The sequence below is a fragment of the Lucilia sericata genome, unplaced genomic scaffold (genome assembly GCF_015586225.1).
Source record: "Lucilia sericata isolate MDLA Ls3-8-SP2 unplaced genomic scaffold, ASM1558622v1 Contig000354F_arrow, whole genome shotgun sequence".
Taxonomy (NCBI): Eukaryota; Metazoa; Arthropoda; class Insecta; order Diptera; family Calliphoridae; genus Lucilia; species Lucilia sericata.
In genome coordinates this window covers 163,377-189,505 of record NW_023994374.1, presented here as the reverse complement: position 1 = coordinate 189,505, position 26,129 = coordinate 163,377, and the positions used below count along the sequence as shown (strand labels likewise).

Genomic DNA, 26,129 nt, shown 5'->3' with positions numbered 1-26,129 from the left:
GATTTTAGCTTTAATTAAATCAATTTATTCTAATTTCTTAAAAAAAAAGCTATTAAGTTTTAAACTTTTCAAAATTATATAATCAACAAATCTTAATTAACAATTATATTATATTTTTTCTATCTTTACAGTTTTCCACAAACCAGCTATAAACCACAGCTAGTGTTCTAAAACCGTCTTATTTGGTAAGTTTTTGTTTTTAAATCAAAATTTATACATTTAACCATAAACAGCTATATAATTTTGAACTTAAACTATAATTTAAAAACCAAAATTGTTACCAATAAACTATAATTTTTATTAACGTTTAACATTAAAACGTTACTACCTTTTAATTTCATTTTAAAGACCTATAATTTTTAACAAAACCCCAAAGATAAAGAAAGAAAAACGCAACAAAAAACAATAGAAGGAATAGGAAAAATCTAAAAGCTATTAAATATAATTAAAATTGAATATTCATTAAAAATGAGTTTTAGAATAAAACGCCTTCTATATAAAAAAAGTTTCATAAGAACTTAAGATTTTAGTGTTAAAATAAATTTCTATTAAACTTGAAAACATTCTGCTGCCCTCTTTTCCATATTCCACACAAAATTCATTTAAAACAAAATTTATAACTTTGAACTTGACAGGGCGGCCTGTGGCCATAGTGACTTTTATAGAACCATTTAAGCAATAACTAAAAGAGTTTATATTCTTTTGCTACACATGTTTTTTGTCTCAACACAAAATACCAATTTAAAAAATACATTAAGATATTTACTGTTAATAAAATATATAAAAAAAAAATTCTTTGAAAATGTCTTTTATTCTTATCAACTTTTTGTCATAAATAAAAATATAATAATTTTTCTAATCATTTTAAGCAGTAGTTGAAGCTTCATTATAAATTCCTAAAAAGCTTTACAAATTAACCTAAATATGCTTGACACCAAACAAAAATAATATGAATTAATAAATTATTTCTGAGAAATTATTACACAAAATAAATGCTTATGAGAAAGTTTGTAAATAACAAATTTAATAAAGTAATTATTATTCCCTAGACATTTCCGAAATTAAACATAAAATATTAATTTTAGAGCTAAAAATTAACGGAACTTTTGATTTTGACTATAACTTGTAAAGCTTTGCTTTGAAAAATTTTTAGAATAACTGCATTTTTTTACATTTGTTTGTAGAATGCCAAATAAATTGTAAAACATATGTATGTATAAAAACCATTAAGTTTTGATTATAACAACTTCTATCTGCAAATAGAGCTTTTAAACATTTTTTTTTAAACTTTGCAAAAATTAATTTTTTCACTTCAAATTTACTTTAGTCGAAATATAAAAATTATTTTGAGCTTTTATGATAAAAGCTTTATTTTGACCTTTTTTGATTAAAACTTTTATTACAGCCTTTTATAAAAGCTATTATTTGGTCTGGTTGTTTGAAAAGCTTTTATTTAAGCTTTTTTTATAAAAGCTTTTATTTAAGCTTTTTTTGATAAAAGCTTTAATTTTATTTTGATTTTTTTTGTATAAAATAATTTGAAAGTTTTTTTAGACAGCTTTTTTTAAAGCTTTTTTGATAAAAGCTTTTACTTCAGCTTTTTTATAAAAGCTTTTTTCAAATTTACTTTACTCGAAATTTGTTTATAGGACAGGCTTTATTTTGAGATTTTTTTATATAAAAATTATTTTGAGCTTTTTTGATAAAAGCTTTATTTTGTCCTTTTTCTGATTATAACATTTATTACAGGCTTTTATAAAAGCTATTATTTGGGCTGGTTGTTTAAAAAGCATTTATTTAATTTTTTTTTTTTTTGATAAAAGCTTTTATTTAAGCTTTTTTGATAAAAGCTTTTATTTAAGCTTTTTTGATAAAAGCTTTTATTAAAGCTTTTTTGATATAAGCTTTTATTTAAGCTTTTTTGATATAAGCTTTTATTTAAGCTTTTTTGATAAAAGCCTTTACTTCAGCTTTTTTATAAAAGCTTTTTTCAAATTTACTTTACTCTGAATTGTTTTGTAGGATAAGCTTTATTTTATAAGCTTTTTTGATTAAAGTTTTTATTTAAGCATTTTTGATAAAAGCTTTTATTTCAGCTTTTTATAAAAGCTTTTTTGTTAAAAAACTTCTTTATTTTAAACTTTTTTTAACGGATTCATTTTTACTTTTATTGATAGAAAATTTTTAAGCTTTTCCGATAAAAGTTTTTAGAAAAGCTTTATAAAATTTCAAGTTTTTTTGATAAAAAAAAGTTTTTGCTGTAAAAAAGTTTTATGGTAAAAATAGTTTCCTTTAAAGAGCTTTTGTGGAAATAGCTTTTTAAAAAATATTTCTTGAAAAAGCTTTTTTAGAAAATGTTTTAAAAAAAAGTTCAAAATATTAATGAATATTAATTTTATTTAAATTTATAAAAAGCTTTGCTGTTATTTTATATTATATAAAAGCTCCTATTGTTAAAAAGTTTCCAGAAAAAAAGCTTCTAACAGCTGTTTTATCTGAAAAACTTCTCAAAAATCTTTTCAAAATATTTAAATAAAACCCTTTTTACGAAAAGAGCTTTTTTGTTTAATAGCTTTTGCCTTAATGTATAGCATGAAGGACCATTTTCTTAAGCAGTAAACAACCTAATATGATTTTGAATCTAACAGTTTAGTGTACTAAACAAGTTTCCCATTAAACCCACCATTTTGTGGACATTTTAACTTCATGATTTCCTTAAATTTCTATAATATTTTCTTAAAAAGCTTTAATATTTATGTAATTTTAGCTGTTTGCTTGTTTTGCTCCATGTGTTTAAGTTATTATGTCTTTAATGGTTTTCAACATAATTTGAACTATATAACATGCATAAATATTTTCAGGTCTAAAGTGTTTCATTAATTTTTATTGATCACGTTTTGACCCATCCATCCATCTTTTACTGAGTTTACATGTAGATAAAACTTTATTAAACAAAATATATGATGAATATTGTTTAGTTAGTTAAAGAGCAAAGAAAGCTGAATAAAATTGAGGAAAAATGCTAAGAAATTTTATAGACCAAAAAAATAAAGATTTCCATGTTGGAAGTTTTATTATAAAATAAATTTAATTTTGCTCTTAATTTTTTCTCAAAATTTCATGTCTTTGTCATGCTGACTATTTTTATGATATAATTTTTTATGATTTTGTTCAACTATATTTTTGTTACCCTTTGTCGTAAAAAATATCTTCAGTTGCAGTTTTTGTTGCTTTAATTTTCAAACTGACTCTAATGATGCTTAATAATACTTAACTACCGATAATTAATGGAAAATGTTACACCATAAAAACCAAAATGCTGCAACTACACCAGTTCCAAAAGAAAATTTAAATAGAAATGAAAATACTCCTAAAAAATCTTAAATTTTGTGCTTTGAAAATATGGTCCTTCGAATGATGACTTCCTGGAAAAAGCTTTTTAAACTATAAATATGTGAGTAACAAGCTTTTACTCAAAAACTCGTTACTCAACTTAATGGAAAGCTAACACAACAAAGCTTGTATTGAAAATTGGTCCTTCGTAACAAAAAGCTTTAGAGAGAGACATTCTAAAACAAGAGAAACAGTGTAATATATGCCATTGCAACATGCCTGCATTCTAAACAAAGACAGACAGACAGACAGTTGTTAAAAATGTCAATTCTCTTTACACTAACTTCTCACTAAGAAACTTTGATCGTCGTCGGCATTCTTTTGTAAATAATTTTCATGTTTTTCTTCATTCTGTTTTCAAAATCATGCATGAAAAATTAAAGAAAAAGAAATATAGATAATTTGTTATAATTAAAGACAAAAACAGACCATATAAAATACATTTTAATTTTATAATTTATTTAAAAACCCCACCATCATCATGATCACTAATGCTGACAGTGTAATGTATAGTGTAGACAAAATCGCCCTGTCTGCTATCGGCTGTATAAGGGTAATAAATTTGTAATTATTTTTATTGTTATTATTTTCTGCAGTAAATTTTTTTTTTTATTATAAGACAATTGTTTATGTACGAAGAAATTAACAATTACATGCTGGTTGTTTTATTTCAATTCGTTTTTTATAATAGAATATTTTGAATTATTTTTTTTTCTTTATATATTTTTTTTTTTATAGACGTAATTAAAAATTACGGTTTCTTGCATTAAGTTCCTGTATTTTATTACTACAAAAATCCAGTATTTTCTTCTTTTCTTTTTTTGGTAAATCATCATAAAAATAACTGAAAATCCAAAAACGTCAGCAAACAACAGCAACAACAACTTCAAATCGATGACAGCTATAAATTTAATTTAATTGAAGTTGAAAGTTTTGTACTTAAATTCTGAAGTATTTTTTTCTTAATTTTTTTTTAAATCCCCACTTGAGAAATAAAGTGAAACTGAAAGCTTAAATTAAGCAGAGTTGAAACAACATACAGGCCGGGTAATAAAAACAAAAACAATTTCAATTGGTTTTGAAATTGAAATTAATTTTCAATGTTTATGTCACATGAAACAAAAAAAGAAGAATTTTTGTTTTTAATTTCACTTTAACAATTCCCTAAAAAAAAGCTGACAAATTGTTAATCCTCTTAATAGAAGTTAAGCTGCTGCATGAGTAATTACTTATTTTTTTTTTATTGCCAGTGATAAAGTGATATTTGTTATAAATTTAAAGCTTAATTAAAGCTTTTACAGCACTTGAAAGAGTTTTAACAAAAGCTTTAATTCTACTAAGTATCTTCTTAAAAATGTTTAGAATTTTTTAAGCTTTCATAGTTATTAATTCTCAGCTTTAATTTGTCATTAAAAAATATTTGTTTAAAAGGAAAAAGCTTTGGCTGAAAGCTAATTAATGTAATAAGTTTTTTAATTTCCATTTAGAAAAGCTTTCGTTTTTTGAAACTGCCAGCTTTTAACAAACACTTTGAAACCTTTTTAAAATAAAATTACTTAAAATACTTAGTATATTCTAATTTAAACTATATTTGGCAAAAAGCTTGAGGAATTGAAGCAAATACAATTAATAAACGACTTTAGGACTTTAAAAGCTTTTTTAATAGAAAAAGCTAATAAAATTAACATGAAAAGCTTAAGTAGTTTTTATTTAAATATAAAATATAATTTCGTAAAAATATAAAAAAAGCTTGGAAACTTAATTCTCAATTAAAAGCTTTAAGTTAAAACTTTAATGTGAAATTTGAAAGCTTTTTGGCAAGAAGTATAAAAAATAACAAATAACTTAACTCGCAATAAAAAGCTTGAGGGATTGAAGCAAAAACAAGTCCCAAATAGGAAGAAACGATTTTAAAAGCTGTTTTAATATAAAAAAAGTATTAAAATTAAAATGAAAAGCTTTAGAGGTTTTAATTTAAATATAAAATATTATTTCGAAAAAGGTATGCAAATAAAAAAAGCTTAGAAACTTAATTCTTAATTAAATGCTATAAATTAAAACTTTAATATGAAATTTGAAAGCTTTTGGCAAAAAGTATAAAAAATAACAAAGAAGAATAGAAATCTGTAGGGAAAAAAAGCTGGAGGTAAAAAATGATATAGGATGAAATGACCTTGAAAGCTTTTTTAAAGAAAAGTCTAATGTGAAACTGAAAAGCTTTTCGAAAAAAATATAAAATATTACTAGAATTTTGTCAACTTGTTTAATGAAAAGTCTTATTAAAATGTAGGAAAAATTTTATTAAGAAAATTATGTAAATAAGAAAAATATAAAAGCTTTAAAAGCTTAATAGTTTTTTAAGAGTTGTTAAAAATTTTATAATGAAATACTTTATTGAAAGACAATGTTGCAATAATATGAAATGTAAAGCTGAAAAAAGCTTTTAAATTGAAAAGAAAGTTTGTTTTAAACTTAATGAAGCTTTTCAAAAATTTTTGAAAATCAGTTCAAAAAAGCTTTTAAATAAAATATCAAAAAAAATGCCTTTATATTTATTTGAAATGCTATAATTGACATTTGCGAGGTTTTTTTATGCGAAAATTTTCAAAAGCTTTATTTTCTTTTATCATACAGCAAATAATTTATTTAAACCATGACATTAAATTTTTTTAAATTTAAAATACATTTTTTAAGCATTGTTCATAAAACCTTTAAAAATGTGTATATAGTGGTTAAACACCCTTTTGTAAGGTCCCCCAAAGCTTTATAAACAATTTAGGTCAAATCATAGTTTAAACAAATTATTGACAAGCAAATTACAAATGTTTCTCCCCCCAAAAATATAAACACTTTTTTCATAACTATAATTTAAACAAAATATAAAAAAATAACCTGCTTTACAAAAATAACAATTCTCAAATTAACAACGAACATAACAAAGGCAACACAGGTGCCTTGCAGACGTTTTTTTTTTTTTTTTGTTTATTTGTTGCAAATGCAACAACCCACTACCAGTCATTGTCTTTGTTAGCAAACTGGCAGGCAACAGGCAGGCGGATTAGTAATATGATGAAAATTTTTCAAAATATTTTCTTGATTTCTTATATTTTGTTTTTGGCCAAACATATAATTTTTCTTTTTATTATTCAGTATTATTGCCAAAAAGGTATGAATGCTAGGAAGAAACAGCAAAAAACAAAATTGTTTATTGAAATGTTTGATTGCTTGACTTCTTTAACTTGTTTCTTAAACAATTGTGGCAAAAGAAATACAGAAAAATCCTCAAATCCTCAACCGCCTGCAAAAAAAAAAAGAAAAAAGCTTGCATGGTGGGACAGACAGATATTAAAGCTGAAAAAAAATATTTGAATGAATCTATAAAATTGAATTGGTTTGTTTAGCTTTGACTGTTAGAAACTGGTGTTGTGGTTGTGGCAGCAGTTAATGCTGCATGTTGCATGGGTGAAGCAAATTTTGGTAAAAGGTGTGTCAGTAGTTAATGCAACTGACTTAAAAAGTAAACAACACTGACTTACAGTTACAATAATAAAAATAATAATAAAAAATGAAGAAACCAACAAAAACTATAGCTGGTGGCAATGTTATGATGTTGTAGTTGTTGCTGCTTAGTGTCTAATATTGTTTCAATTGTTTTGCTGCTGTTAATGTTGCTAGTAGTAGTAGTAGTGTTGCCACCGAGTCTGTGTATTGTCTTTGTTTTGCATGCGTTCACCTTTTCAACAAACTTTTTAGATTGTTGACTGCAAAAAACCAAAAATTGCTATGAATTTCTACAGTGGCGGCATCACGTGGCGCGATCAATAATCCATAAGCACGCAAACACTTTAACCAAAAAAAAAATTCAAAAAAAAAAAAGTTAAAATAGTAAGAAAAAAAAGTTTGACAAAACAAAAGTGGGAAGTGGGTTAATGCAAGTAATTGCTATTGCTGCTACCATGCCAACAGTAAGTAAGTTCACAAAAAGTGATTGCATGGTGTTTTTCTTTTTGTTGTAAAGTTTAATATTAATTTTTATACATTTTTTTTCTCTACGACTTCAAAAACTAACGGCTCCCTCATTTTTAGTGTCGTTTTAGTTTTGTTGGCTTTTGTATGGTGTGAATTGTAAAAAAAACACATAAAAATAATAAAATTTATAAAAATAAGAAATGTAATTATTTGTTTTCCAATTCAATTTCACACCCAATTTGTTTATTTATTTGACTTTAAGTTAAGTCCCATTTGTTTCAAGAAGTCAGTAGTTAAAAAATTTACTTTAAAAGTATTAAATAAATTGCCTGAATTGCCAATACTCTACAGACGGTTGTTTAGGGTTTGTTGAAGTGTTGTTTTAAAAAGCTTTTATTTTAAAGAGTTAGGTTTCTAGGAGTTAAAATATGTGAAAGCTTGAAGCTTTTACTAAGTAGTTTTTAAGATTTTTACTAATAACTTTTAATAGGATAAATATGACATTAAACAGAAATGTTTAAAAGCTTTTATTAATTAAAAGCTTTTATAAGTTTAAAATCTTTTTAAAATAAGTGTTAAAACGTTTAAGAAAAAGTTCAAAGTTATTTATTTCAAAATTAGTTTTGAAAGCTTTTTAAAAAAACATACAAATATTAAAAAGCTTTTTCCAAAAATTTCAAATTTCTTAAAAAAATTAAAGCTTTTTATAAAAAAGTTCAATTGATTTGAATAATGTTTAATAAAAACACTTGAGAAATTTAAGATGTGAAACCAAAGTGCTTTCAAAAAAAATTAAACTTTCTTCAAGTTTAAAACCATTTCAAAAATGTGTTGAAAGCTTTTTACCAAAAGTTTAAAAATTAAAAAAAATTAAAAGCTTTTTTAAAAAAATTGGAAAACTTTTGCAAGAAAAAATAAAAGCTTTGAATAATGTTTAATTCTAAAATAAAGACACTTGAAAGCTTAAAGATGTGAAACCAAACAGCTTTCAATAAGAAACTTTTAAGAAAAAGTCCAAAGCTTTTTCCAAAATTGTATATATATTAAAAAATTAGAAACTTTAGCAAAAAAAGTTAAAAATATTTGAATAATATTTAATAAAAACCCTTGAAGGATTTAAGATGTGATACCAAAGAATAGAAAAAGCTTTTCAAAGAAACATTAAAGTATTTTAATATAATTAAGTGTTGTAAAAGTTAAAGCTTTCTTTACGTTTAAAACGTTTAAAAGCTCTGAATAAGTTTCGATTATCCAATTAAACAATTAAAAGTTTTAAAAGCTTTTTAAAAAAGCATACAAATATTTAAGAGACGTGGAAAGCTTTTTAACAAAATCTGGAATATTATACAAATTAAAAGCTTTTTGAAAAAATGTAAAAAAATTTTGCAAAAAATATAAGCTTTGAATAACGTTTAATTCTGTAATAAAAACACTTGAAAGCTTTAAGATGTGAAACCAAAGAGCTTTCATTAAGAAGCTTTTAAAAAAAAGTAAAAAAAAAAACATACAAATATTAAAAAGCTTTTCCAAAATTTTTAATATCTTAAAATATTAAAAGCTTTTGCAAAAAAAGAAGTTTAAAATATTTGAATAATATTTTATAAAAACACTTGAAAGCTTTAAGATGTGATACCAAAGAATAGAAAAAGCTTTCCAGAAAAACATTTAAGTATTTTAATATATTTAAGTGTTGTAAAAGTTAAAGCTTTCTTTAAGTTTAAAAGCTTTTTTAATTTTAAAACGTTGAAAAGTTTTGAATAAAATACTTGAAAGTATTAACACTTTTTTAAGAATGCATACAAATTTTTAAGAGTAGTGGAAAGCTTTTTGTCAAGAGTTTAAATTTTAACAAATTGAAAGCTTTTTTAAAAAAATTTAAAACTTTTGCAAACTAAATTAAAAGTTTTGAATAATTTTTGATTCTCTAATATAAATACCGGAAAGCTTTAATATGTGAAACCAATGAACTTTTAATAAGAATCGATAAACTTTTGCCGAAAAAGCGTGAAAAGCTTTAATCATGTACTAAAAAGTTTTTTCAGAGCTTTTTAGTATTTTAATCTAACTAAGGGTACTAAAGTCTAAAAACCCTTTCTAATTTTTCTTTATTTCCTTTACCTTAAACTTACAAAACTTCGCCTTTTAAACAAGAAGAACTTTATTTAGATGCTAAAGATAAAAATCTTCAATTTTTTCATCAGCATTATCTGGCCGCATCTCCAGCTTGCTCTGCAATTATTGAAATTCCCATAAAATGTATTTTTAAAAGCAGAACAATAATTGTTTTGATTTTTATCAACGCACAGACATATGTTCAATTTAAAAGAAATAGTTTAACCTCTTGTTCCAATTTTGTATAAACAAAATAAGAAAAAAAAACGCACTCACACACACACTTTTTTTCCTAACAAGACTCTTCTAAACCAGTTAAACTCCCTCAACATTGGATGAAATGGGATGTTTTGAGAAAAGAATTCTTACAAATAGGCATCTTAAGCACTTAAATACAAACAGTTCGTAACGATCTTACTTAATAGAATTGCGCAAAGATGGAAAACAACAAAACTTAACTATTCAAGTATCATCAGCATACATACCATGACGTTAATAATGATGATAGTGACGATCATCATTATCTTTATACTCATCATGATTAACGACAAAACCTAAGAACAAGCAGCTGATATTACTTATTCCATGCCATACTCTCTACCTCATTCTATGCCATTCAATCTTAAAGATTGAAAAAGAAAATGAGTAAAAAAGAAGAAAAAAAATTTAAAGAAATACTTGAAAACATCTTTACAATCAAAGATATAAATCTTATGAATTAACCAGATGAACGACATCATTCAGCAACAACAACAACAACAAAAAGCAAAAGAATACGACGACAATATTACAACTGCTGCAACAGCAACAACAACTACAACAATATCAACAATATGAGTCGTCGAATTGTAGAAAAATGGGCATGAGGCGCGCGCGTTAACAATTCTTAAATTTCTATAGGCATCATATTTACAAGTTAATATTTGTGCTAACAAGATGTTGTTGTTGTTACTATTGTTGTTGTTGTTGTCTACTTTTCTATCTTTGATTTTTTGAATTTTAGAAGGAATAGTGTTGCAACAGCAACAACCAAAAAAAATTATTTTAAATAAAAATGTTTTTTGATCGTCTATATAAGATCTTTTCTTTCTTTTACAAAAGATTTTTAACAACGAGAACGACATTAGCAACAAATACAACAATAATAGCAGCAACATCAAGAAAATGTTTACAACAAAAAAATATCAACAGCTTTAAGTAGCAACATTATACATATAGGCAGCAATATCTTGGTTGCATCAAATATTAAAAGAATTAAATCATTGTTGAGGGAATGGAAATGGAATGGAAAATAAATAAAGTGTTTAAGAAAGCTTTTAAAATAGTCGAGCTTTTTAGTTTATCACTGTTAAGCAAACTTTCTAGCAATAAAAGCTTATAAATGATTTCATAAAGTTTAAAAGTGTTTAAAAAAATTTCAAGAACTTTTACTAAAAATTATTAAAACATTCTTAATAGAAATGAAATATTTTAAGCTTTGTATTTGAATTAGAAAAAGCTTCTTATTTTGACTTTTAACTGCTATTGAAATGATTTAATGAAAAGTTCTAAATCTTTAAATATTTTACATAAAAGTTCGAAAGCTTTGACTACAAAACCAGACAACTTTTACTAAAAGCTTAAAATCATTTACTTAAAAAGTTAAAAGCTTAAACTTAAAACTTGTGGTAAAAAGCTTTTATACATATGCATAAAAAATTAAAAAAATTAAGAACTTTTACTAAAAAGCTTTTACAAAAAACTTAAAAGCTAATACTAAATAGAAAAAAGCTTTTACTAAAAAGAAAAAGCTTTTAATAAAAGCTTACAACATTTTATTAAAAAACTTCTACTAAAAACTTGAAAGCTTTTACTAAAATTACTACCAACTTTTGCTAAGAAGCTTAAAAGCTTTTTCTAAAAAGCGTAAAAACACTACTAAGAAGATATAAAAGTTTTATCAAAAAGCTAACAAGATTTTATCAAAAAGCTTCTAGTAAAAACCTGAAAGCTTTTACTAAAATTATTACCAACTTTTGCTAAGAAGCTTTCAACCTTTTTCCAAAAAGCGTAAAAACACTACAAAAAAGATTTAAAAGTTTTACCAAAAAGCTTTTACTGAATATATTGAAAGCTTTTATATAAAAAGCATAAAAAATCTTACAAAAAGCTTTTACCAATAACATAAATTATAAAGCTTTTACAAAAAAGCTTCAACGGCTTAAAAAAATTATAGCTTTTTAAATTTTAAAAAATTTTAAAAATGTTACCAAAAAGCTTTTACAAAAAACTTAACAACTATTACTAAAAAGAAAAAATGCTTTTACTAAAAAGAAAAAACTTACAAGATTTTATCAAAAAGCTTCTAGTAAAAACTTGAAAGTCTTTACTAAAATTAAAAGTTAATACTAATTTTTTTTAATAAAAGCTTACAAGTTTTTATCAAAAAGCTTCTAGTAAAAACTTGAAAGCTTTTACTCAAATTATTACCAACTTTTGCTAAGAAGCTTACAAGCTTTTTCTAATAAGTGTAAAAATATTACTAAAAAGATTTAAAAGTTTTTGCAAAAAGCTTTTACTAAATATCTTGAAAGCTTTTATATAAAAAGCATAAAAAGTCTTACAAAAAACCAAAAGGCTTTTATTAAAAATTTAAATCTTTTCGAAAAACTTTTACCAATAACATAAATTATAAAGCTTTTACAAAAAAAAGCTTCAACGGTTTAAAAAAAAATTATAGCTTTTGGCAAAAAACATAAAATTGCTTTGCAAAACAAGTTTTAAGTTTATTCCAAAGGCTTGAAAACTTTTATCATAAAGCATGAAAGCTTTTACTAAAATGCTTACACGTTTTTATTTAAAGCTTCCAGAAAATGTTGTCCCTCCATCCATTCTTTTACTTAACTGCCACTTTGTTGGGCTGTTTGTTCCTTTTCAATAATATTGGTAAAACATTTTGTTGTTGGTACGGTTTATAAGCAAACATTAGCATTTAAAATCAACAACAACATATTTTCAATGACATCATGTTGTTGTTGTTGCAGATCAAATCATAGCAAATGTAGAGAAAAAAAAGCTCTAGAAAACCATATGCCGAGAAGTTTAGTAATAGACATAACACTAACTGCCAAGGAAACAAAACTTTTGTATATGTTGGGCAGTCGATGTTGCTGTTGTTGTTGTTGCTATTGCTAGTCTTCCTTCCTTCTTAATTCAAAAGACATGAGTAGACAAGGAAAATGCTTGTTAAAGCACAAAACCATGTAGATTTCATTAGAGATACAACTTAAGTTTATGGTCTAAAGTATCATTGTGTTGTTGCTGTTATTGTTGTTGTTGTTATATAGATATAGAAACAAATGTATAAAAATAAAAATACTTACTTAGTATTGTCTAGTTTATACTTTAGTCCTTTAAGTTTTTTTTTTGCTGTTGATTTTCAAAGACAGAATCTAAAGAGGTTTCTGTTACTGGCATTAAGGTTTCTGTTGGATTGTTTTCTTTTTGTTTTCCATATAATCTCTCTATAATATCATTGATTTTTATGACACCTTTTGCTGCAAGTATAGATGAGGAATGAAATAAAGAAAAAAATAAAATGAGACTTTTCGAAGTTACGATTGTAAAAATGGTAGGCTTATTGATATTGTAGGCTTCTTTTGAAAATTTCTTATGGTTTCTTTTTGGCCATAATAAAGTAATTTATGAAAATTATTTTTCTACTTTATAATTTATACTTATGTAAAGGTTTAAATGTGTAGGTATAATCTTTTTTTCAACCTTTTTGTTAAAATTGTAGAAAAATTTTGCGTGTGGTTTTGTCGTAATTATAAAAATTATTTTTATTTTAATACTTTTTTTTTAAATGTAATTTTTAATGGCTGGAAAGGGTTGTTTGTTTGTGTTTTTTTCTTAACTGAAATTTATACTGTTGTGCTAATGATTTAACACTTGTTTTCTTTGTTGTTGTCTTTATCTGTGACCATTCTTGTTTCATTTTTTTAATACCCTACACCACTTTAGTGGGTAGGGTATATTGGGTTTGTGCTGATGTTTGTAACGCACTATAATATTGGTTCTATACCCAACTTAAAGTATACCAATCGGCTTAGAATCATTTTCTGAGTCGATTTAGCTATATCCATCCGTCTGTCCGTCCATGTAAACCTTGTGATCAAACTACAGGTCGCAGTTTTGAATATAATTCAATGAAATTTGGTACATGATCTTCTGTTGGCCCATTGAAAATGGTTAAGATCGGTCCATTATTTCACCTAGCCCCCATACAACTGAACCCCCGAATAGGGCTTGTGAACCTTGTAATCAAACTACAGGTCGCAATTTTGGAGATAATTCAATGAAATTTGGTACATGATCGTCTATGGTACCGTAAACGAAGCCAGTTGAAAATGGTTAACATCGGTCCATTATTTCACCTAGCCCCCATACAACTGAACCCCCGAATAGGCCTTTTAAGTTCCGTCCATGTAAACCTTGTGATCAAACTACAGGTCGCAGTTTTGAAGATTATTCAATGAAATTTGGTACATTTGGTACCGGAAACGAAGCCAGTTGAAAATGGTTAACATCGGTCTATTATTTCACCTATTCCCCATACAACTGAACCCCCGAATAGTCCTTTTAAGTTCCGTCCATATAAACCTTGTGATCAAACTACAGGTCGCAGTTTTGAAGATAATTCAATAAAATTTGGTACATGATCTTCTGTTGGCCCATTGAAAATGGTAAAGATCGGTCCATTATTTCACCTAGCCCCCATACAACTGAACCCCCGAATAGGGCTTGTGAACCTTGTAATCATACTACAGGTTGCAATTTTGGAGATAATTCAATGAAATTTGGTACATGATCGTCTATGGTACCGGAAACGAAGCCAGTTGAAAATGGTTAACATCGGACCATTATTTCACCTAGCACCCATACAACTGAACCCCCGAATAGGCCTTTTAAGTTCCGTCCATGTAAACCTTGTGATCAAACTACAGGTCGCAGTTTTGAAGATAATTCAATGAAATTTGGTACATGATCTTCTCTGTTGGCCCATTGAAAATGGTTAAGATCGGTCCATTATTTCACCTAGCCCCCATACAACTGAACCCCCGAATAGGGCTTGTGAACCTTGTAATCAAACTACAGGTCGCAATTTTGCAGATAATTCATTGAAATTTGGTACATGATCATCTATGGTACCGGAAACGAAGCCAGTTGAAAATGGTTAACATCGGTCTATTATTTCACCTATTCCCCATACAACTGAACCCCCGAATAGGCCTTTTAAGTTCCGTCCATATAAACCTTGTGATCAAACTACAGGTCGCAGTTTTGAAGATAATTCAATGAAATTTGGTACATGATCTTCTGTTGGCCCATTGAAAATGGTTAAGATCGGTCTATTATTTCACCTAGCCCCCATACAACTGAACCCCCGAATAGGGCTTGTGAACCTTGTAATCAAACTACAGGTCGCAATTTTGGAGATAATTCAATGAAATTTGGTACATGATCGCCTATGGTACCGGAAACGAAGCCAGTTGAAAATGGTTAACATCGGTCCATTATTTCACCTAGCCCCCATACAACTGAACCCCCGAATAGGCCTTTTAAGTTCTTAATTATGTTTAATATACTCCTATCTCGACAAAAAACTGTAAAACCAAGTTCTATACTGGCCTTAATAACCCTCATGAATTTTATAATTATAGGGTCTTATTTCACCCTAGTCCCTACAAAAGCCCCCTTCAAAAATTTGACTTAAATATCCACAATTTTATTCCACAATAAATGGCTTAAGTATATCTGAGACAAGGTACAATTCAACTTAAATGCTTCATTATGAAAACTAAATCACATTTTATTTTTGTAACAGGTGTAGGGTATTATATCGTCGGCCTCGCCCGATTATAATTTCTTACTTGTTTTTATATATGAATATTATCTGTGCGGTTACAAAGTGCATTATGTCTTGGCTTTGTATTCTAGCCATAATTTTCATGGCTCATTCTGGTAACATGAGCATAAAGTATTTTATATGTTTGTAATGATAAACATCTATAATTTAAGGTCATTCAATTCCCTACAATTTGCTGGACAAGTGTTTGTCTATGCATCCATTCATTGTTATATTTCTGCTTTTTTTAAGTTGGGAGCAAGTACTTGTTCTCTTTAGGTATTTTATTACAAGGAAATAAATTTTACATTTAGTGTTGGATATTTTGAAATCCAATCAGTTTAAATTTAAATCTAGATTCGTTATATCAAATTGGTTAAAGAGGCAAAGCTAGTTGCTAGTGTCTAGTAAATAGTTTACAATAAGATTTATAGTTAAGAATATACGAAAATAATAATAAAAAATCACTATTGATTTAATGACAATTGTTAAAAAAGCTCTTTTATAAATCTAACCCTAGATAAACTAGAAAGTTTTAGTAAATTGATCCTCCGTTATATTTGAAATATATTACTATCTAGATCAATAATTTTTATAAATCAAAACTATCAGCAGTTGTCTATGACCTTATAAAAACTGCCTCCAGAAACCCAGTGTCTGTTAAAATTATAATAAAAATTCTAACACCGGGGTATGAGACAGTTAACATATTTTTTTTTTGTCTAAATTTTCTTCCCACCAATACTTGCCATATTAGATTTTCTATTATTAACAAATATTAAACATAAAAATTAACATTTAAAAAACCACAAAACTTCTTTAAGAGCAAGTTCATCATCACTTTGAATTTCCATAATATTACTGTAATTTCAGTGGCCAAGATTCCTCCTGGTAGGGCGTTATTGTTGCATTAATTTCTTTGGGGATTTAAATTTATTGGCTCTCCAACCTGCAGTCTGTCTGGCATTTTTTTTTTTTTTTTGGACTAAGACTGTGTGTTTAATGCGTCAAGTCTATTAAATACCTGCTGCGTTTTTAATGAATAGAGTGGAAAAGCATCACAAAAAGCGAATGTTTAGCAAGAATAAAGAAATAGGTTTTTTTTCATGGTTTTAAACAAAAATATTTTAGTTTTTTCTTAAAAAAGAACTACATATTTTTACAAGACAAAAAAATATATAAAAATTACCATAGAGTGCAACTTTATAATGTTAATGATGACGATCGTAGTAATAAAAATAAATTTTATGATAAAAAGAAATATCTAAAGCAACGAATATATTACACAAACTGAAACAAAGAAACAGTGAAATAGTAAGGAAACCACAAGAACAGGATGTAAAATATGGAACAGTTCTTAAAAAAGTTAACAGGTTTACACTAAAGAGCGTAAAAAAATCTAAAATAAAACAAAAAGGAGACTTCCTGGAAGTGAAAGAAAAGTAAAAGCTATAATTATAGTGTAAAAAGCTTTAAGAAAAAATTTGAAAAGAAAAAAGTTAACCAAATAAATTTAACTTAAATAAAAGGTTTTTTAAACACTTTTATAAAAAGCTTAAAAGCTTTCATTAATAAAACTTAAAGAAATTAAAAAGCTTTTACAAAAAGCTTTTTTATATAAAATCTTTTATAAAAGACTTAAAAGATTTTATACAAAAGTTAGAAAGTTTTTAATAAAAGCTTAAAATCTATTATGAAAAACTTAAAAGCTCTTATAAAATACAACAGCTTTAATGAAATACAAATAAATAAAAGTTTGTATGAAAATATATTACAAAAAAGTTTAAAAGCTTTTAAAAAAAGCTTATATAATATAAATTCAAAATAAATTAAAAGCTGTAACAATAAAACTTACCTAAAAGCTTTTATAAAAAAAACGTAAAAAGCTTAAAATGTTTTATAAAAAGCTTAAAATCTCTTATTAAAAACTTAAAGTCTGTTTCAAAAAGCTTGAAATCTTTTACTAAAAACTGGAAAAACTATTAGGAAAAACGTAAAAGCTTTTACAAATTCAGAAGCTTTAAACTTTTACAAAAAAAAAAAACTTTTGCAAATAAGGTTAAAAAAAAAGTAAAACAAATTAATAGCTTTCACAATAAAGCTTAAATGCTTTTACATACCAGCTAAAAGCTTTTACATACAAGTTTAAATTCTTAAATAAGCACGCTTAAAAGATTTAACAAACAATCTTTTATAAATTCAAAAGCTTTTGCAAATCAAAAGCTTTCACAATTGAGCCTAAAAGCTTTTACTTGCAAGCTAAAAGCTTTTAAATACAAGCATTTATTAAGCATTTAATGCTTAAATAAACACGCTTAAAAGCATTCTCAAAAAGCTTTAACTGAAAAGCTTAAAAAAGGTTTAAAATCTTTTACTAAAAACTATTAGGGAAAACGTAAAAGCTTTTACAAATTCAAAAGCTTAAAACTTTTATGAAAAATTATTACACAAAAGCTTTTACAAAAAAAGTAAAAAAGTTTAAAAACGTTTACAAAAAAGTTTAAAAAGTCAACAGCTTTCACAATAATGCTTAAAAGCTTCTACATACAAGTTTAAATGTTTAAATAAAAACGCAAGCAATCTTTAACAAAAAACTTTTACAAAAAGCTTTTGCTAAAAAGTTTAAAACCGTATAAAAACGTATAAAATCTTTAACTAAAAAGTTTTTATAACTATTGTTTTGCCCTTTTCTGTATTGTTCTTATATTTCTTTGAAATGTGTGATATTTTTTCAATATTTATGTATTTTTGATATTAAACATTTGCATCTTTTAACTGCTCGAAGCCGCGCAGTTGTCTCATTTCATATATGACTCATTTATAGTTACTGTTAAAATTCGCCCATTTTAAAAGTGTTTTCTTTAAGACACTTTTAAATTCAAATTAACAATAATAATATTGAGTATTGCTTTTCAATTTAAGAACAAAATTTTCATCATAATCAGAATATTTGTGTTCAGGTGAATTACTTAAATATTTCAAATGACAATCAATAACTGAATTGGTGATAAAGAAAATAAATAACAAATTGAATTAAGAAGAAACAATTAAAAGAAGTTTAATACCCTTCAAAACAAAACAGGAAATGCTTTCTCATCGGTAAAAGAAAGGGATACCAATTATGATTGCTTTTTATAAAAACTGGGATTCGGAATTTGTTTTGGGGTGAATTTCGGGTTTCTGCGATTCAGTAAAATCAATCAATTTGAAACATAATAAGTTTTATACTTTATAAGCCAGATTTTTCAATTTTATTTTTATGTTTTTAAAGTTTCTTTACAAACGACACTTTCAACCTGCCAAATTAAGAATTTTTTTTTCAAATTTCAAAGAAATTTCTTTGTATCACCTAACAAAAAATACTTATTATCAAACATTTCTCTAACTTTTATACGTTTTTAAAAACAAATGTTTAAAAACTTGTTACGCCCTCAAATAAAGACAGTGATCATCATTCAATCGTTTTAGGATTTTCCCCATAATATGAGATCATCTTATTTGATTTCTCTAAAATTTATTTGAAAATAAATTTCTCCCAAAAAAAAAAAAAAAAAAAATCACACAAAAACGTATTTGTTAAACTCATTAAGAATTCATTAAAAACTGAAAAATTACTTATAAAACACTGACCAGTATGGCGAGTTTGAAAACAATATTTAAACAAATATTTGCATATAAATTAGCGAACATCGAAAAAAAGTAACAATATAAACAAATTAAAAAACGGCATTCTACTTTTTTTCAAATTATATAAATAAAAAATTAAATTTTATCACTTGGGGACCAAAAATCAAAAAAAAAAAAAACAAAATATTTATACATAAATCGTGGATTCCAAAAACGCTCATGTTAACACTTAACAGAGAAAAAATCAACTAAATCTTGTTGAAATATTTGAAATTTTGTTTTCTCGAAAAAAAAAGTATTCAAAACAAAGTCATTGATTTGTATATTGTAGCTTGTCAAACGGCTCAATGGTGTTTATAAAGCAGAACACAACAACAACAACATAACAACCACAACAATATAAAAACATGGTTAAATTTGAATCCGTCCGTCCAACCATCCGTCTGTCCGCTTTGTCTACTATTGCTCTTAACATGTAAAATAAGCAATTTATGTTAATGTGCCTTCACAGCTTGTGGCTACCAAAGAGGAGTAACACACACACTTACATTTACTTTGAACCCAAACTTTAACTACTGCCAAACCATCTTCCATGGACTTGAGACAAAAACCATGGAAAAAAAAGCTATAACAATAATAACAAAATGTTATTTTTGTTTTCTTTTCTATAACATTTTACTATTGACATTGTAGGAGCAGAATTTTATTTGGAAAAAATTCCCCCAAAAACATGGCATAACTTAACATATTTCTTTGTTTTTTTCTCTACTCTATTGATTTCCACCGAAAGATTGTGAACGTCATAAAAAACAATTCAAAATATTTTGGAATATTTAAAATATTTTCCATTTTCAAAAATATTTTAAATTTTTTGAAGTAGACAAGATTAATGATTTTTGGAAACAATTATTTTTAAACTTGAACTTGAAAATACGGTAACAACAGTTCAATGATGTAATACAGGGGTTCAATTATCACCTTAAATAATAAAAATAAAGAATAAAGAGATTTCATTTCTAGAGTTGGATAGGTCTTTAAGGTAGGTTTCATTTGATATACATTGTGATATATAAGACTCGGTGGTAGTTATACCCTACACCACTAATGTGGGGAGGCTATTATGCGTTTGTGCTGATGTTTGTAACACCCAAAAATATTGGTCCACCTTAAAGTATACCAATCGGCTCAGAATCACCTTTTGAGTTGATTTAGCTATGTCCGTTTGTGTCTTCATGTAAACCTTGGGCGCACTCAAGATAATTTGATGAAGTTTGGCACATATGTACTCTTTTTTTGAACCAAGGACGAAGAATAAAGAGATTTAATTTCTAGGATTGGATAGGTCTTTAAAGTAGTTTTCATTTGATATACATTGTGATATATGAAACTCGCTGGTAGTTATACCCTACACCACAAAAGTGGGGAGGGTATTATGCCTTAGTGCCGATGTTTGTAACACCCAAAAATATTAGTCCTATACCCCACTTTCTGAGTTGATTTTTGACCCAAGGACAAAGCCTATTGAAAATGGTGAAAATCGGTCCATTTTTTCGTATAGCCCCTATACAACCGTAACCCCCATATAGGGCTTTTGAGCTCATAAATACATTAAATGTTCTTGTATCACTGTAAAAATAGGCAAAACTTATTTTCATATAAGTCTTAATGATACTGCTGATTTTCGTAATGGTCGGGCCTCATTTGACCCTATCCCTCATACAAAGTCCCTTTAAGAAAATTACTCGATGGTCAAAATTCACTTATAAACACTAATATCACGATATTCTGCATAAATAACTTTAATTTAGACGTTAATCCCTCTACTAAAAGTTATAAGGATAGGACCATATTAACCCTCTGCCCCGTATAACCCCTCTTTTAGAAAAATCCCTTTTTATACCCACCATCAAAAAAGATGGGGGTATATTGATTTTGTCATTCCGTTTGTAACACATCGAAAGATTGGTCATAGACCCACAAAAGTATATATATATATATATATATATAGCTTTAATAGCCATAACTTGTTTAAAAATACGAATATGCCAATGAAATTCGACATAAGTAATTTTCTTATGATCCGAAATCACTATGCAAAATTTTATGAGGATCGGTTCATAATTGACCCTACCCCCCATATAAGGTCCCCTTCAGAAAATTACTTTAACGCTCATTACTGGCTTAAAAATACTAGTATATAGATGAAATTCGACATAAGTAAGTTTCATACGAGTCAAAATCTATCTAAAAAATTTTATGATTGACCCTACCCCCAATATAAGGTCTCCTTCAAAAAATGACTGCAACGCTCATTAATGGTTTAAAAATACGAGTGTAGCGATGAAATTCGACACAAATAAATTTAATACCAACCAAATTCTGTCTACCAAATTTATGAGGAGCGACCCATAATTGACCCTACCCCCCCTATATAAGGTCCCCTTCAGGAAATTGCTTTAACGCTTATAACTGGCCCAAAAATACGAGTACACAGATGAAATTCGACATAAGTAAGTTTCATTCGAGTCAAGCGAGGTTTGATGTTGGGTATATATGATTCGACATAGCCGAATATAACACTCTTACTTGTTTCACAACAAATTGGTAAAATTTTCCTGAAAAAATAATCAATATATTTAACAAATGTAGGGTATCATATGGTCGACCATGCCCGACATAAGTTTTACCTACTAGAGCATTGTCTAGCCAGATGACAAGAGTAAGTCTAATAATTTGTCTATTGACTACGTTGACTTTTTATGCACCACTCCTTTGACTGGACCATTGAACATTGACTAGTGTATGGACCAGACTATGCACTAGCCTATTGACTAATCAACGGTCTAGTCTACAAAGTATCTATTGGCTAATCTGTGAAATAACTTATCTGCAGACTGCTTGTAATTTGAAAAAAAGTACTGAACTACTTTTTTTTAATAAGATGGTCCTTCGAACCAAAGAATTTCTTATTTACAATGCAATAGACTCTATTGAATAGAGTAACAAGTTTAAACATAAAACTAATTTCAAAACAACTTATTGTTTATCTTTAGAAGTCTTAAATTGAATGTTGTGTCCTAATAAAATGGTCCTTCGAACCTTAGCATTGCAATTTTTTAAAGAGCATTGTAGTAGCTTCACACATACATATGTATATTTATATTGTAAATGTATTATAATTCTTGCTAATGAAATGGTCCTGTCAGCTACAGTGAAGTGGTCCTACGACGTCAGTATTCTTCTATTTCATATTGTAAAGAGTTTTATCTCATAAGAAATGGTCCTTCGATCTACAGTTTTAAAAAATTTGCAATATTTTTAAAAAATATTGCTGAGTTTTTCTTCTTCTTCTATTTGTATTCACCAAATAATAAAACCATAAATTTTCTTAAGCTTGCCAATATTTTTTTTCCTCTAAAAAACGTGTTCAAAAATTTTAATCAATTTTATTTCATTTAAACAGTTAATACAAATTTTAGAATGTAAAAATTATCGATTTAACAGTAAAACTTCAATTATTTTTTTTTATTATTTTCAACACATAACAAAAACTTGAGAAAAAAACCTTTTTATGAAATAATGTCAAATCACGTTTTTTTTCTTCTTCTTCAATTCTTTAAGAAGAAAAGAAAAAATATGAGGAAAAATAAAAAATAAAATTGTAAACATGCTCGTACATCATAATTGCAATTGCATATCACGCACTTTGTTTAAGTGCGATCATCATCACTGGTACGTGTTTTATGTTTTCAAACAAAAAAAAACTAAAACCCAACTCTTAACTCTATAGAATGAAGTGGCCCATACTTGTTACTTAGTACTTTTTATTCCCATATAAGTAAGAGGTCTTATGACTTGTTTGTTTTATTTATTCTAACTAATCATCTGCTTATTGCTGGTACTTGTCAAGCTAAAGTTCATTATATACAAGAAAGGTTTTTGATTTTTTTTTAGTATCTGGTCTTGAGTCCAAGAGTTGTACAAGTACTTTCTATTATTCCGCTTATTTTTTGTTCTTTAAACACATTTTATTACGTGTTGTTGCATGTAATAAGTGTTAAATGAAAATTTCTTTAAAATTGTTAGAACTTTTTTTTTTTGTAATAGAAACTTTGTTGTGTCATAAAAATATACCATGACATATTAAGTAAAGTTTAGTAATTTCTTTTGAATACTTTTTGAAAAGGAATGATTTATAGTTCAAGATAACTTTCTATTGGCAGTGTTCTGAATTCTATACACATTTTATTCTAATTCAGAGATCGGCAAATAACTCTCTTATTTATAGACCATAGTCCAGAACTATAGACTAGACTATACTATAGACTAGACTATAGACTAGACTATAGACTATAGACTAGACTACAGACTAGACTATAGACTAGACTATAGACTAGACTATAGACTAGACTATAGACTAGACTATAGACTAGACTAGACTATAAACTAGACTATAGACTAGACTATAGACTAGACTATAAACTAGACTATAGACTAGATTATAGACTACACTACAGACTAGATTATAGACTACACTATAGACTAGACTATAGACTACACTATAGACTAGACTATAGACTAGACTAGACTATAGACTAGACTATAGACTAGACTATAGACTAGACTATAGACTAGACTATGGACTAGACTATAGACTAGACTATATACCAGACTATGGACTAGACTATAGACTAGACTATAGACTAGACTATGGACTAGACTATAGACTAGACTATAGACTAGACTATAGACTAGACTATAGACTAGACTATAGACTAGACTATAGACTAGACTATAGATTAGACTATAGACTAGACTATAGACTAGACTATAGACTAGACTATAGACTAGACTATAGACTAGACTATAGACTAGACTATAGACTAGACTATAGACTAGACTATAGACTAGACTATAGACTAGACTATAGACTAGACTATAGACTAGACTATAGACTAGACTATAGACTAGACTATAGACTAGACTATAGACTAGACTATAGACTAGACTATAGACTAGACTATAGACTAGACTATAGACTAGACTATAGACTAGACTATAGACTAGACTATAGACTAGACTATAGACTAGACTATAGACTAGACTATAGACTAGACTATAGACTAGACTATAGACTAGACTATAGACTAGACTATAGACTAGACTATAGACTAGACTATAGACTAGACTATAGACTAGACTATAGACTAGACTATAGACTAGACTATAGACTAGACTATAGACTAGACTATAGACTAGACTATAGACTAGACTATAGACTAGACTATAGACTAGACTATAGACTAGACTATAGACTAGACTATAGACTAGACTATAGACTAGACTATAGACTAGACTATAGACTAGACTATAGACTAGACTATAGACTAGACTAGACTAGACTATAGACTAGACTATAGACTAGACTATAGACTAGACTATAGACTAGACTATAGACTAGACTATAGACTAGACTATAGACTAGACTATAGACTAGACTATAGACTAGACTATAGACTAGACTAGACTATAGACTAGACTATAGACTAGACTATAGACTAGACTATAGACTAGACTATAGACTAGACTATAGACTAGACTATAGACTAGACTATAGACTAGACTATAGACTAGACTATAGACTAGACTATAGACTAGACTATAGACTAGACTATAGACTAGACTATAGACTAGACTATAGACTAGACTATAGACTAGACTAGACTATAGACTAGACTAGACTATAGAATAGACTATAGACTAGACTATAGACTAGACTATAGACTAGACTATAGACTAGACTATAGACTAGACTATAGACTAGACTATAGACTAGACTATAGACTAGACTATAGACTAGACTATAGACTAGACTATAGACTAGACTATAGACTAGATTATAAACTACTTTAGATTTTAATCTATACTATAAACAATACAATAGACAATAATCCATAGTATAGTCTATAGTCTAGTCTAGTCTATAGTCTTGTCTATATTCTAGTCTGTAGTCTAGTCTATAGTCTTGTCTATACTCTAGTCTAAAGTCTAGTCTATAGTCTAGTCTATAGTCTAGTCAATAGTCTAGTCTATACTCTAGTATATAGTCTATAGTTTAGTGTGCAGTCTATTATATAGTCTAGTCTATTGTGTAGTCCATAGTCTACTCTATAGTCTACTATGTAGTCTAGTCTTTAGTATATCTGTAGTCTAGTCTATAGTATAATCCATAGTCTACAGCTCAGGATATGCCAAATCTAATTTAGTACTTTTAAACCCAAAATGGTACTTTTCTCAATGACTGGTGTAAATCTAGTTTGAAATCTGTCTTCATTATCATCAATCACAGTGGTCCAGTTTGTTATGGTGACTCATTTTACTTAAAACATTGATATTAATTCTTAATTTGAATGCTGTTTTACAAAATTTTACCCTAAATGTATTAAATTTCAAACTCTCAAAACAAATTACTACAAAAAACTAATTTTACACTAATTTATTTGAAACAATATAATCAAAACTTTAGCTATTAATCTTTAAACAATTAACAATCTAAAAACTTGATATCAAAAAATAAATACTATTCCCAAAAAAAAAAAAAATTAAATCAATTTTTTTCCTACTAAATGCCTGAGACTTTGCCAAGTGTTAAAAGACATGAATAGAGTTAAATACATACTGAAAGGTCTATTAATTATAACACTGAAATATATATAACTCTTAAATAGATTGTGTGTCTATGCAAGATGCACATTTTGGATGCGCGTCTTGCCCCAAAAAGTAATTTTATACATGTGTTAGAAAGAAAATAAGCCGAATGTTAAAAAAAACGTGCGTGTAACTGGAAAATGATTTATTTTGGCTTTAGAAGTCGTAAATCATATCAACGAAATAGGAGAAAAAAACTGAAACGTACATACATATATACTTATTTCTTTAAAATAATCGTTTAGAATGACATTTTTTCTATAAGAAATAGGAACTTGTTATAAACGCTCACCTACTCTTTTTGGTAGATTTTAAGAATTGAAGGCAATCAAGCTTGAGGGGAAATATATATGTGGCATGTAGGTTTAGGTCGACTGTTAAATGAGCTTTTTATAAACATTTCTTGCAAATTAAATGGTCCTTCGTGCCCTAG

At 27.0% G+C, this 26,129-nt stretch overlaps 1 protein-coding gene across 1 annotated transcript in view; it reads left to right on the top strand.

Moving 5' to 3' along the window:
* The window catches only part of LOC119604037 (serine-rich adhesin for platelets-like), a 302,563-nt gene that overhangs the window by 113,241 nt on the left and 163,193 nt on the right, over positions 1–26,129 (top strand). The window contains exon 3 of the mRNA XM_037956367.1: positions 131–185. The gene's annotated coding sequence lies outside the window, so the exon portion shown is untranslated. The remainder of the gene's footprint in view (positions 1–130; positions 186–26,129) is intronic.